Source organism: Notechis scutatus, chromosome 2, assembly GCF_049901735.1.
Source record: "Notechis scutatus isolate UNSWTSFEM ecotype Mainland chromosome 2, rNotScu1.2, whole genome shotgun sequence".
NCBI lineage: Eukaryota > Metazoa > Chordata > Lepidosauria > Squamata > Elapidae > Notechis > Notechis scutatus.
In genome coordinates this window covers 251,056,399-251,071,080 of record NC_142010.1, presented here as the reverse complement: position 1 = coordinate 251,071,080, position 14,682 = coordinate 251,056,399, and the positions used below count along the sequence as shown (strand labels likewise).

At 38.0% G+C, this 14,682-nt stretch overlaps 1 long non-coding RNA gene across 1 annotated transcript; it reads left to right on the top strand.

Annotated features, from left to right (window-relative positions):
- Nucleotides 1–415: 415 nt before the first annotated feature.
- Nucleotides 416–9,311, top strand: LOC113411315 (uncharacterized). Its single transcript, XR_003370764.2, has 3 exons — nt 416–598; nt 5,884–6,046; nt 9,093–9,311. It is a non-coding gene; the product is annotated as an uncharacterized LOC113411315 (long non-coding RNA).
- The last annotated feature ends 5,371 nt before the right edge of the window (nt 9,312–14,682 follow it).

The following is a 14,682-nucleotide window of genomic DNA, read 5'->3' as shown; positions in this document are numbered from 1 at the left end:
GTCAACTCATAAAACATTTTGTATACACCTTTTATAGTTGTCACCTGAAGGATTCCACTAATCTTCTCGGCTTCCATCTCAGAACATGAAACACCTGCAATTGTTATCTTTTACCTGTACATATTTTATGTACAGGTATTTGAAGACTCAGCTTACCTTCCTTGGAAGTACTTCTGTATTGCCTCACTTTATCTTTTATTTTTTTTATTTCTTCCCTCAAGTTATTCTAAAACTGTCCTAAGCAAAGAGTGGGAATATTATTGTCACTGTTGTTGCTATTGCTTGTGTGTCTGTCCATATGTCTAACTAGCAGCCCTCATTTATGTACAGGGCTGAGAACCATCCCACAAGGATCAATATTTTAATGTGACTTATCAGAGCGGTTTGTTTATTTAAAAGTCCTGGATCCCATAAAGGCCAGGCAGAGCTGAGTTTTTCGAAACAGACACTTTGAACTCCTGCCGTAATACTGTAAATGTACAGCCACCTATATGAGAGACAGACGACACTCACTTGTTTTTGGAGAGAAAATGTGTTAAGGCCATAAACCTTTAACAGTGGATGAAAATCATAGGATCGTACAGCGTTATGTGGAATGGTGAGTGATTTCAATGGGTTTGTTTCCTTCAAAAGGACTTGCAGGCTAAACAATTTGCTCTCCTCTGTTAGTGAAGAGTAGCAAAATAATATTGAGATATTTATCGAATTGTCCTATATGGTTTTATAGGGTTGCTTATTGTCCTGATACTAATTGCTTTAGGGGGTTACACAAACAAGCAGTAGAGGAAGGAAGGAAGGAAGGAAGGAAGGAAGGAAGGAAGGAAGGAAGGAAGGAAGGAAGGAAGGAAGGAAGGAAGGAAGGAAGGAAATATTCTCAGCCCAATTTCTCAGTGGACCTTTTGTCAATAAAAACGTGATTAAAGAGAGAAACAAAATTAATTCCATAGACCAGATACCAGGGAGGTGAACTCTTGCAAGATCACAAATTTTCCTCCATAGATGAAAAATCTCAAATTGGAATTTCCCATGTATGAAAGAAAAAGGAGGAATTTGTATGAAGTCCCAGCAACTGTTCCCTCCCTTCCTGCTGGCTGCCAATGTTATGGTAGAACTAAACCCTGATTGCCTCATTTCTCGCTATAGAAAAAACAAACAGTTGTGCTATTAACAAGCAATTTAACTGATTAGTCATTGTCAGAATTAAAGGGATGATTATAATAGGCATATTTTGATATTTTCATTGCAGGCTACAGTATAAATGATAACAAGAAGCTTTTTCATATATTTCTTTCTGTGCAGTCCAAAGATAGCAATGTATTTCATTGGTATTTTGTCTCCAATGGATTGAGCAGAAAATTTTATTCTGCATTCACATCATTCTTTCAACCAAAATTCCACCAGAGGGAAATCAAGAACCTGATGAAAAGATTCTTTTGATGTCCAGAAATGACCAGCAATAATTTGCAGACTTCTACTCTAAACTTATATATAACCCTTTCTTTCTCCAGCTGCACATCTTGCAACCACACAATTCTGAAATAACGATAAATCAACAAAACATGTTTTTAATCCTTCATTTATTGCTTGCTTTCCTTTGAATAACCGATTTCCACACTAGGGGAAAGAATTGAGAAAATCTCATATTTTTTTTTTAAAAAAAGCTTAGTTTCATTGCTGGTTCGGCCTTCTGCCCCCTCCTTCCCAAACATTTTAATATTTTCATTGAGATAATTTACTATGATATAGCAGCAACAAGGTGTAGTTTCATTTAGTTCATTTTATCAATTTAACAGAGGAACAAATAATATATTTTCTCACTGCACTATGGCTGATTAATGTACATTCTTCCTATTTTCCATAATCCAAGATATCTGGGGACAGCAGGCTCCAGCAAATGGATCTAATCCCTGCTGATCTCTAAAGTGGATTCTGTAATTCTTGTCCTTAATTTGTACCTTTCTTTAGACCTCTATTTAATATCTCTGTGCATCCACTTTGTCGCTTATTGATAGACATTTAATTGGTTCTTTTTTTTCTTAAAATCTCAAAAAAGAATTAAACGGCTAACAGAAAATACTTCTTCAATAAGTGACAAAGTGGATACACAGCGATATTAAATAGAGCCGATACATTTCACTTTAGCTATCCTCTATCTAAATTTGCTTGTCCAGCCTTTTCTACTTTCATATTTCACAGGTTCTGTTTATGTATTTTTAGAACACAATGGCTTCTGAGATGGCATCACACTACAAATGATAACATCGGCCATTCTTGGAGAATCTGCAGGATAGTTTATTAGCTATTATTCAGCTGGACTTCTCCCACACATTTTCTAATGAAACATTTTTGAGGTCCCACTTTAATCTTCTGTCTTAAGACCTCTGGGAAATTTAAGAGGTACCCAATTTTGGGAATAGTTCTTGTGAACATAAAATGAGTAATTCTGTTTATCTCTTGCATTCATCTCATAAGAACATAAGGAAAGTGCTATGAGATCTGGCAAATGGCCAATCCACAGTGCCAGACAATGGCCAACCAGATGTGTCCAGGGGAGACATCTTCCAATATTTGAGGGGCTGCAACAGAGAGGAAGAGGTCACGCTATTTTCTAAAGCAGCAGCAGTAGGCCAGACAAGGAATAATGGATGGAAACTAAACAAGGAGAGATTCAACCTGGAAATAAGGAGAAATTTTCTGACAGTGAGAACAATCAACCATTTGAACAGCTTGCCCTTGGAAGTTGTGGGAGCGCCATCATTTGAGACTTTCAAGAAGAGATTGGACTCCCATCTGTCAGAAATGGTGTAGGGTCTCTTATTGGGTGGGAGTTGGACTAGATGACCTACAAGGTATCTTCCAACTCTGATTATCTGTTATCTATTATCAGCCTTATTTTGAAAATGCCATAAATAAACAGCATCACTTCCTCTGGTAACAGGTTAGGTCTATGACGTTTTTCCCCGTTATTCCTGTGCTTCATCTTATTCAGACGGCCAAGCTAGAACCTCTACATGTGCTCACATACAAGCACACACATACATGATTCAAGTGCACAGATCTTTGTGTTTGGCTTCTCCTTGACTCCAAAAGAACTACAGATATTGTGCCAGTTCAGAGAAATGTAACAAATGACCCAGGTGGAAAAGATTCATATAGTGCTGAACCTGGATTTGGTGACTGCCTATATAAAAGTCAGCTTAACACCCATACTCTCAAAAGCTAAACTATACTTGCTATGACTTTCTACCAGCTCATACGGTCCTTTTTATGGTCTAGGATCCTAAAGGAGAAAAAGGAGACTTAATTTCTTTCTAAATAATTATTGAGACTTGGGCTATCTGCAGCAATAACTGCCTAATTCTAACTTGTCTGTTCCAAAGAGAACTTCCTTTCCCAAACTTACTTATCTACCTCTTTTTTTATGTGAAGAAACTAGACGTGTGCATTGGGCAACATGTCTAAAAACCAGGCAGATTTTTATCACGTGGTTGATTTTTATCACATCTTGGCTTTTTTTGACCCTGAGGCTCCATGGACACTCCTGCTTGTGTACACAGTGTACCCTACTTTCCACAGGTGGGTTATAAAAGATCTGCTGCCTAGCTCAGCACTACTCATATCTTTCAAGCATGGTGATTTACTACTTATCCTCCTTGCTGACTAGACTGGCTGGTAAGATAGATTATCTTTTCTTGTACGGGAGGTGAATGGGTGGGTTTTAGGATATGGTGGGAATGCTGATTGGTTGATCTCCTACCCAACACATCTCCATTCAATGTAATAATGAGTGATCAAAATTGCAGAGGCCACATGAACACCATTTTCCCAGAAAGGGGAAAGAATAATGAAGTTTATATAATACATGGTTTGGTGTTGAATGAAGCTGTTGCTTTTCCACAACATGAAACATTGACACAAGCCTATTTAGAACACAAAACTGGATAAGTCCTGTGTCATGTGATTGAGGGGGGACTGTAGTAATGCTGTAAATTGGAAATGAGAAAAAGAGCCTCATTCCTTATTTTTGTAAATACATTTTGGCCATTGGGAATAAGTAAGAAAGAGGCTCCAAGTACTGTCAGTCCAAAGGCACTGAACAGGTTTTCCATCAGATCCTCCTTTTAGATTAGATTAACAGAGTTAGAAGGGACTTTGTAGGCAATCTAGTCCAACTCCCCTCCCACCCAAGCAGGAGACCCTACACCATTTCTGACAGATGGCAGTCCAGTCTGTTCTTGAAAGCCTCCAGTGATGACTCTCTCACAACTTCCAAGGGCAAGCTGTTCAACTGGTTGATTGTTATCACTGTCAGAAAATTTCTTCTTATTTCTAGGTTGAATCTCTCCAGTTTCCATCCATTATTCCTTGTCTGGCCTTCAGGTGCCTTGGAAAATAGCTTGACCCCTTCCTCTCTGTGGCATCCCCTCAAATATTGGAACACTGCTATCATGTCTCCCCTGGTCGTTCTCTTCCCGAGACTAGCCATGCCTAATTCCTGTAACCGTTTTTCATAGGTTTTAGTCTCCAGTCCCCTAATCATCCTGGTTGCTCTTCTCTGCACCTTTTTCTAGAGTCTCAACATCTTTTTTATAATGTGATGACCAAAACTGGATGCAGTATTCTAGGCTGGTCTTATTAAGGCTTTATAGAATGATTCTTACTAGAAAGAAAAGTGCTGAGAAAAAAAAATGGGAGAAAAATTGGAAAATCTTGAATACGGCTGGAGGATTGCACCTTCTTAACTGGAAGCTGATTCTGACTGAAAACTGATTTTTTTCCCCTGTTAATTAATTAGTACAGCCCCCTTGGATGCTATGTTCTTTAAATGCTTTGCGCATAAATTCCAGGAAGCAAGGATCTTGTTGATTGGGAATTATGGAGATTGACCGAACTCAACGGAAGGTACTAAGTAGGGGAGGTAGAGAAGGCTGGATTGATACACCTTGCTTTCCCATTTTTGACTCCAGGTTTTAAATGCCAGCCAGGGGCTAAAAAAAAAAAAAAAAAAGCCAGGAACGTGACTAGTTCTTCACCAGAACACACACACAAAACACCTGGCTGAACATTACACCAGATTTTTCACTGAATCTAACATTACATGTTAGTGGTGGCTCTTCAAGTTGTTTGCAACTCATTTCTTTTTACCTGGATATCCTGGGAATTTAATCTGGTACCTTCAGCATTCAGAGTAAATGTTCTTTTTTTTACTGAGTTTTGTCAGTAATTTCACTATAAGTTATTGCTAAGTTTGCAGACAAAAGCTCGTATGCATACATGCAAACCAATGGTTGTTTGGGGTGAAACATTATTAGGGCATTCTCCTCTGAGTCAGTTGAATGTCTTTATTAATTCAGTCTTTGATTCTCAACCAAACTATCTTCAATTATCTTGATTTTTCTTTCAGAAGCATTCAATCAAACGTGGCAGGCAGGGAGAAGAAAGACTTTCCACTTTATTGAAAGCCAAGCTTTCAACAATAGCGAGATAACATTACCTTTCAGTTCCCTGATAAATTCCCTATTTTATTTCTCAAAAGATTAACAAAACATCTCCTGGGTTTTCTTCCTGAAGAAAAGGATAAAAAGTGGACCTTTACTAAAAGGAAATGCCGATTCCTAGTGAAAACTAATTATTTTCGAAATGGCCTCTCCTCACAATAGCGCTTTAATCAGCCTGGTTAAAGACTGTTCTATATTTTATTTTATTTTCCAAAGGACTATTGAAATTCGAATGAAAAGCAAAATAAGTGTTGCAGATGGAAAAAGCAAAAAGAAAACTGCTCCATCTTCAAGTGGGATTTTTTAAAAAGAAAGTAAAAGTAAAAAGGATACTAAAGATTTTATCTTCAGTTTTTTAAAAAACCCTTTCTTCTTCTGTTTGCAGAGCATGTGGGTCAAGAGAATTGAGGATTACCCATTCAAAGCAAAAATCCTGGAAGTTTCCTTAAATGCACCTTCGCTTTTATTGATTATATATGCTTACTGGGTTGATATTAAGGTCGGAGACTAAACAAAACTCCAAAACAATAATGAAAGAGAGAAAGAAGGTAATGCTCATTAATTAAGTTGTGTGTGTGTGTGTGTGTGTGTGTGTGTGTGTGTGTGTGTCTTTGAGTTCAGTATTTTCACAAGTGGCTTCACAATGCCTGCTTTCTAGGGCTAAGAGAGCACCTGGCCCAAGTTCACCAACTGATTTCTCGTTCCTACCCAAAGTGGGACTAGAATTCACAGACTCCTAGTTTCTACTCCAGTGCCATAGCCATTACACCAAACTGGTTCTCTAGGTAGTAAATATATACCTTTAAACTTATACTGTAATTCTGTTTCCAAAAGCTATACTCCCTGGTATTACACTTCTCTTCAAACCCAAAATAGTAGTTAGACTGGACGTTGTTACTCTTGTTTCTCAACCTTGACAATATTAAGAGGTGTGAACTTCAACTCCCAGAATCCCCCAGCCAGCTATGCATGTCTTAAAGTTCCAAAGATTGAGAGATAGTTGTTCAAGCATCATCCAATCATCATTAGGTTGCTATATAATAACTCGGTGATGGCTAGCGATTGGGAAGGAAAAAATAACTATTTTTATAAGAGACTTAAAAGTCTTTATAGACTGTTATTTTGCTGAAAATGGACACAAATGAATTGGTGCTTTCAGAATGTACTGATTAAAAAAAGTTACTTGTGGGAAGAAGGTATGTAATTTGGGAGGGTGGAAAGGGTAATAACCATTTTTTTTGTAACAGCTGCAAAGATCAGAAGTCACTTCTTTATTTTTCTTTGTCTTTTTTTCCCCCTTTCTTTGACTTTGACTTTTCCATTTTTCCCTTTTTATTCTTTTTCTAATTTCCAATTATCTCTTGATGTTACCACTAAAAGCTATAGTATAAAAATCTCTGTCAATAAAAATTGAATGCCCCTAGGAGATCCAGTTTTAGTAATAGCCAAGATTCTACTTCTCTGACTTCTTAAATGTAGTTGAATCTGATTATAGGCACTCCTGCTGAAACACTATTAAGCCACCTCTATTTCATGAGATTTCCCTTTTGTTCTGCAGTAGAGTCATTTCTGCACCAGCAATTTACAGAGATTTTTTAGTGCTATTGTTATAACAAAATAATGCTGGGATGATGCTAGGAACATACTACAGGTAGTCCTTAACTTACCACTGCAGTTCAAGCCAAAATTTCCATTGTTAAACAAGACAGTTGTTAAAGTGAATTGCACCCCATTTAATGAGTATACGCTTATACTTATTATCTTGTAAACAATTGACAAATCAAATAAATAAAAATAAATAAATAAAATAAATGAGCCTGCAATATAATCCATGTGACTCTGAAGGACTGCATTAATTTAAATTAGTTGAGTTCACTCTTACCCTCTCCTTGTCTATCCTAAATTGTAGTTCCACCATGGCCGACTCCATTTTTCTTCCAAGAAATGAAAGTCTCAGAAGTTCTCACCATTGCCAGTTTCTCCTCCCAGGGCTACTCTGATACAGATAATCAGAGTTGGAAGGGACCTTGTAGGTCATCTAGTCCAACCCCCCACCCAAGTGGGAGACCCTACACCATTTCTGACAAATGGAAGTCCAAACTCTTTTTGAAAGTCTCAACTGATGACGCTCCCACAACTTCCGAGGGCAATTTCTGTTCCATTGGTTGATTATTCTCACTGCCAGAAAGTTCCTCCTTATTTCCAGGTTGAATCTCTCCTTGATCAGTTTCCATCCATTATTCCTTGTCTGGCCTTTGGGTGCTTTAGAAAATAGCTTGACCCCTTCCTCTCTGTGGCAGCCCCTCAAATATTGGAACACTGCTATCATGTCTCCCCTGGTCCTTCTCTTTACTAGACTAGCCAAGCCTAGTTCCTGAAACCGTTTGTTGTATGTTTTAGCCTCCAGTCCCCTAATCATCCTGGTTGCTCTTCTCTGTACTTCTCTGTATCTTTTTTATAATGTGGTGACCGAAACTGGAGGCAGTACTCTAGGTGTGGTCTTACTAAGTCTTTATAGAGTGATATTAGTACTTCCCTTGATCTTGACTGTATCCCTCTGTTAATACAACTTAGGATTGCATTAGCTTTTTTGGCTGCTGCTGCATTCTGCTGGCTCATATTTAGCTGGTTGTCCACTAAGACTCCAAGTTCCCTCTCACAGTTATTGCTATTGAGCCTGATTTCACCCAGTCTATATGTGTACTTTTGGTTTTTCTTGCCTAAGTGTAGGACTTTACTTTTCTCTATATTGAATTTCATTTTATTAGATATGCCCAGTGTTCTAGTCTGTCAAGATCCATCTGGATCTTGAGCCTATCTTCTTGGGTGTTAGCTATTCCTACCAGCTTAATATCATCTGCAAATTTGGTAAGTTCCCCTTCTATTCCCTCATCTAAGTCGTTAATGAAGATATTGAAGAGTACTGGGCCTAAGACGGAACCTTGTGGCACCCCACTGCTTACTTCCCACCATGTAGACTTAGACCCATTAAGGACTACTCATTGAATACGGTTTGCCAGCCAGTTGCGAATCCATCTAGTGGTATATGCAATCACTTTGGTTCCCCTTTTGTTTCTAACATAGCCAAAGAACTCGTTTGTAGTTTTTCTAGGTACCTCTTGCAAGCTTCAAATCATTCAGAATACTTGGCCTTCTATCATTGTCCTTACTGTTTCTGGAGTCTGCCTCAAATTCCTCTTTGGTTATGTTTTTGTCCTTCCATTTCTTATATGTGTCCCTTTTCCACAACAACATTTAGGGAGCTCTCCATGTATCAATAAATTTCTTCCATTTTTTCCCTTTTTGTTGGAATTATTTATAATAGCCTCCTCAACATCGCATTTCACGGGACCTCGGATTTCTCCTTCAAGATTTAAAGACCTTGCATAGACTTCTTTTCCATCAGGGTTCTTCAAAATCTCTTGTTCTGAGGTCTAGCATGTAGCTCCAAAACTTCTTAGAATATAGTGAGTTTTAAGTTGCTATGTTCTAGTGATTTAATGAGTAAGTTGAAAAGTGCAATAGAAAAGTTGACAAAGAAAGTTGACTAAGCAGAAATTTTGACAAGCATACCATAATTTTTTTCTTCAACAGCTACAAAGTGACTTTGATCAGAACAGACACAGAAGCCCATTCAGTACCAGGCAAATCTTAAGTCATTGAAGAGTTTGTTTGTTTATTTGTTTGTTTGTTAAATGTATTTGCTGCCTATCTTGCTGTGGGTCTATTCTAGGTGGCTTTACAACAATAAAAAGGAAGAAATGAAAAGAGTGTAAACAAAAACAGAAGTAAAATAATTTACCAACATTGCCACTGATGTTAAGTTTATAATTTATTCCAAACCGCTCTCTTTTAAAAATTGGTGTTGTTTCTGTTGATAATATTTTTCCCCACTTGTCTTTATTCCATTTTTGATCATTGGCCCTTTTTCTTTTCATTACAGGTCCTTTTGACTGTTATGAATATTTCATTCCTCTGAGATTTCTCTCCTGCTGGAGCTTTGGAGTGTGACAATGGTGTTTGTATTCAATCTGTCAAACGCCATTATCACACTAAATAGCTACTGTTAGATAAATCATCAGGTGCAGGAAAAAAGGAGGAGGAGGAGGAGGTGTTGATGGTAACAGAGGAAGATAAGAATATTTGAGAAATGCATTATCTGAGAGAATACCACAATAGCATGTCAAGACAACTCTGCTTTTCATTGCCAAAATGTCAAGGGATAAATACATACCACTGTCTCTCTTTTTCTTCCCTCCCTCTCCAATCCAAATGACATTATTAAGTATTTATTCCATTTATTAATAAGTTAATAGTTATGGTCATTTTAGCCTGAAGCAGTACCTCTATTGTTGCATTTATCTTAGATAAATAAGCAGGATCATGGAAGCATAATTCTTTTGGGGACTCAACTGCAAGCAGCTCAGCTGTGAATACATTAATCATTTCGCCAAATGTTAAAGAAAATAGCAGCCAACTTCTCACATTGTCTGAAATTAGGCAGAAAAGTAGCCAAGATCTATTGCCATAACTGCAAAATAAACATTCCACAATCTTGTGGCCTATTTCTTTGAAATAAAATTTGGGCTGCAACTGGGCATGTTAATATTCAATCTCTAATTAAATCACTGTTGACTGTACTGTTCCAATCTGATTTGGAAATTTCATCAAAAGCATCACTGACATCACCACCTCATATAAAGGCAAAATGTTTACTAAATCTCTAACAATAGATCACTGTACTTTTTTATCAGTTGGTTGCACTCTATGTAATCAAGTTTACTCTATGTAATCAAGTTTATGTATGTATTTACTAGGTTTTTATGCTGGTATAATCATAGCTGTCTCTGAACAATGCTATCAAAACCAGTTTTTCTATTAATCTATTCTTCTGCTCAAGGGGGAACCCAGTTCTGGCTTACCAATTCATTTGGTATAATAAAAGTGTTTATAAATATGTGTGTTCCATATTTACAGCTTCTACTTTTAAAGAAGTTCTTCAAGCGTCTTAGGCTTGCATTTAAAAATCTATTGTGTAACCCGAACTTCAGATATATATCCATTCATTCATTCCAAAATACCTCTCAAGTCTTTCAATTACCCTGCTCAAATATATCATCCTGTACTTTATAGCAAGAACCATTTGGTAACCACAGGTACATGACAGAAACCATTTTAATGCAAAGGATCGTGATATAGACAACTAACAAGCATCTAGACAATTATATGCAAGTTCTCTGTTGGAAGAAGAATCTTTCATTTCTATCTGAGCAAATAATTAAAACATCTCTGTGAATCAGCAAGGGTTTTTTGTCTCTTCCTGCCTCTCTGATCTAGGTTAAACCTCTGGATTTCTAAAAAGAATCATATTAGGAGATTACTCATTACCTAGTTCTCAGGACCAGGAAATCCCAAACTTCTTAATCATTAAAAAACAACAATGAAAACAGTAAAAAATGCAAAAAATCCTGGTGCTCCTCAATATAACAATCACTGCATATCCACAACTATATTGGGTTCAGCCACATGCTACCCAACTCCTGGAGGAAAAGCCAAGTCTTCTTGACTTTTTGGAAAGCTAGAAGATTAGGAACTGGCTGGATCTCAGGGAAGAACAAGGCCAGTTACTGAGAAGATTTTGAATCAACCTTTCTGAGTTGTCTCAAAGATGCTTTTATTTAAAAAGCAATTGGATTTTCCAGTTTTTCTTTGAAGACCTTTCACTTGTCATCCAAGAAGCTTCTTCAACCTCAAATCTTTGGGACAACCATGATCTGCATGACTGAGAATCTCCATAGACAACTATTCTGAGATCAATACATCTTTGGGCTATTCCACAAAATGGCTGCTTTGAGAGCTCATCCAACCATTCATAAAATGGCTGCCATGGAATCAGCATGCTTATCTGCCTTCTGTCTCCAGTCCCTTTTCCATCCTATAGGATGCTCCCTATCTAAAGGATCTAGCTAAATATCCTTTAAATAAAGGATTAATAGAAGGATAAAGAATATCTAGCCAGATTCTTCTGAAGTAGATAGAAGTAGATTCTATAGAATATATTGGGTTGGAGCTGCCAATCCTTTATTTTTATTTTATTTTTTAAAAGAAAGCTCAGGGGGTTTATGTGGGAGGAGAGATTGGAGATTTGAATTCAATATAAGCCCTTGTTAGAGGATAAGTGTAAGCAGACTACCCAAAGCTCTCTGAGCAATTAAATAGCAGAACATCCCATTAAAAAGAAACTCTGCTTATGTTTGAGGTTTTAGGATTTAGTTAGTTATCAATGAATGAATGAATGCTAATTTTATAATGCTAATATAATAAAAGATTGTGAAGTTTTTGCTATAAAAGCTGAAGAGGACAAAAGAGCCTTACTTATAATTGAACTATACATTATCTTGGAGAGAGGTAAGTAAAAGGGAAGAATAGAATAGAATAGAATAGAATAGAATAGAATAGAATAGAATAGAATAGAATAGAATAGAATAGAATAGAATAGAATAGAATAGAATAGAATAGAATAGAATAGAGAGACTTGGAAGGGACCTTAGTGGTCTTCTAGTCCAACCCCCTTCTCAGACAGGAAACCCTATATTATTTCAGACGAATGGTTGTCTAATCTCTTCTTAAAAACTTCCAGTGTTGGAGAATTCATAACTTCTGAAGGCAGTTATGAATTTTCCAACACTGGAAGTTTTTAAGAAGTGCCATTCTACTGATTAATTGTTCTGTAAGGAAATTCCTCCTCAGTTCTAGGTTGCTCCTCTCCTGGATTAGTTTCCACCCATTGCTTCTTGTCCTGCCCTCAGGTGCTTTGGAGAATAGCTTGACTCCCTCTTCTTTGTGGCAGCCCCTCAGATATTGGAACACTGCTATCATTTCTCCCCTGGTCCTTCTTTTCATCAAACTAGACATACCTAATTCCAGCAACCATTCTTTATATGTTTTAGCTTCTTTGTCTTTATATGTTTTAGAGTTCTTTGTCTTTTACACATAGTAAAATGTTTTGTCAATGAAAAGGCAGGAGAGGCAGACATAGGAACAGCACATAGGAGCCCTTCCCCTCATCTATTTTTTGCTATTTGTTTCAGTGGTTCTGGCATCCCAGAGATGCATCAAGAAGCTGCCATCTCTGGACAGAGGAATTCTAGGAAATAAAGCTAAGGTCCATGAATGGTGCTTCACTTTAGATTGCATCAGATTCCTCTTTTTATTGACTTCTTTTTAATTTAAAGGACAGGTGGTGAACCTGGTGGGTACTAAGGTGGGAGGTTTGTCTTTGTGACAAATCAGCCATACAACAGGTGCATCGAGATGAATCCCATCTACAGGTAGGTCTCGATCTGTAACAATTCATTTAGTGACCATTCGAAGTCGCAATGGCACTGAAAAAAGCAACTTATGACCATTTTTCATACTTGTGACCATTGTGGCATCCCCGTGGTCATGTGATCCAAATTCGGATGCTTGGCAACTGGCATGTATTTATGACGGTTGCAGTTTCCCAAGGTCACATGATCACCTTTTGACAAGCAAAGTCAATGGGGAAGCCAGATTCATTTAATAACCGTGGAAAGAAAGGTTGTAAAATGGGGTTAAACTCACTTAACAACTGTCTTGCTTAGCAATGGAAATTCTGGGCTCAGAAATGGTTGTAAATGAAGGGGTACCTGTAACTATTTAGAACGGGGGTCTCCAACCTTGGCCACTTTAAGCCTGGAGGACTTCAACTCCCAGAATGGCTAGCTGGCTGGGGAATTCTGGGAGTTGAAGTCCTCCAGGCTTAAAGTGGCCAAGGTTGGAGACCCCTGATTTAAAAGATACAAGCAAACGCCTAAGATGGAAACAGACCAAAACAATCCCCTCCAGCAGACTTTGCTAAGGACCCCAATTAGGATAGCCGTATGAGCCTTTGTAGGGGCTCCTCAAATGACGCCCAGTTAGATATGATTCTTGACTTCTTGACGAATGTCTCTTTTCTTTTATGTACACGGAGAGCGTTTGCACCGAGACAAATTCCTTGTGTGTCCGATCCCACTTGGCCAATAAAGAATTCTATCTGTCTATCTTCTAGACCATCCCTTCTCTATGACATTGTGGGAAGTCACCACCCCCTTCCGAGAAAAATGAAATATTTTGAGGAATATTTTTAAAAAGGAAAGATAAAATATTTCCCCTAAAAGAGAAATAAAAAAATCTTAAGGAAGACAGAAACTCAGAGCTTCAGCTCCCAGCCCCCAGCAGATATTTTGTGCCCATTAAAAAAAAACTGGAGCAGCCTATCTACAAAACAAAAGACCTTCAGCTCCAAGATGATGGACATAATAGGATTATCCTTCAGGACATAATAGGATTAACCCAATGCCATTTAGCAGAAGGCACATTGCTCACTACATTGCACAATCTCCTAAGGGTATTTCAGACATTGCATCACCCCAGAGCAGACCAAACTTCAACGAAACTTAGCTCAGACAAATTTCTAGGATGTGTACTTCGCCTATAAATCCAGCTATGACCCCTGGATAACTCCTACACGGCCCCATGGGAGTCTAACAGCTGCCAATAGAATACATGTTCTTGCACAGGAAGCTCAAGTGCAAAGCCCAAGAGAAGGTATAAACTCCTCCCACTCTCAACTCCATGTGGTCAGCTGCACCAGAATTCATGTGGTTCTGCTTCATCATTAAACCATCTTTTCCAAGCAGTCTCCATGTTTCCAGTGTCTTTCTCCCAGATTGGCAGACTGCCACGCCCACCAAGCCACGCCTACAGAACAGGTAGTAAAAACATTTGAATTCCGCCACTGGTTTGAAGTCTTGAGAAGTGGAGTAGTATATAAACCAAAATAATAATAATAAAAATAATACATGGACAATACCGAGTTGTATATTGTCAAATCAAGTCAGACAAGAAATGCCATTCAAGTCTTGAACCAAGGCCAGGAAGTTGTGAGAGACAGGCTAGGGGAAAACAAGCTCAGAGAGCTTCTAGCAAGACAGACAGGTCTTTGGTTCCAGATAAGGTTACACTCCTATGAAATGACAGGTCTCTGAGTTGGAAATCCTCCCAGATTTGCAACTTCTGTGGAAAATGAAGTGAGGACTGTGATCTAGGGAGGTTATTGTTCTGCATCTGTTGGTATGCCAAATATGGTATGCCTGGTGTAGGAAGAATAGTGAAGCAC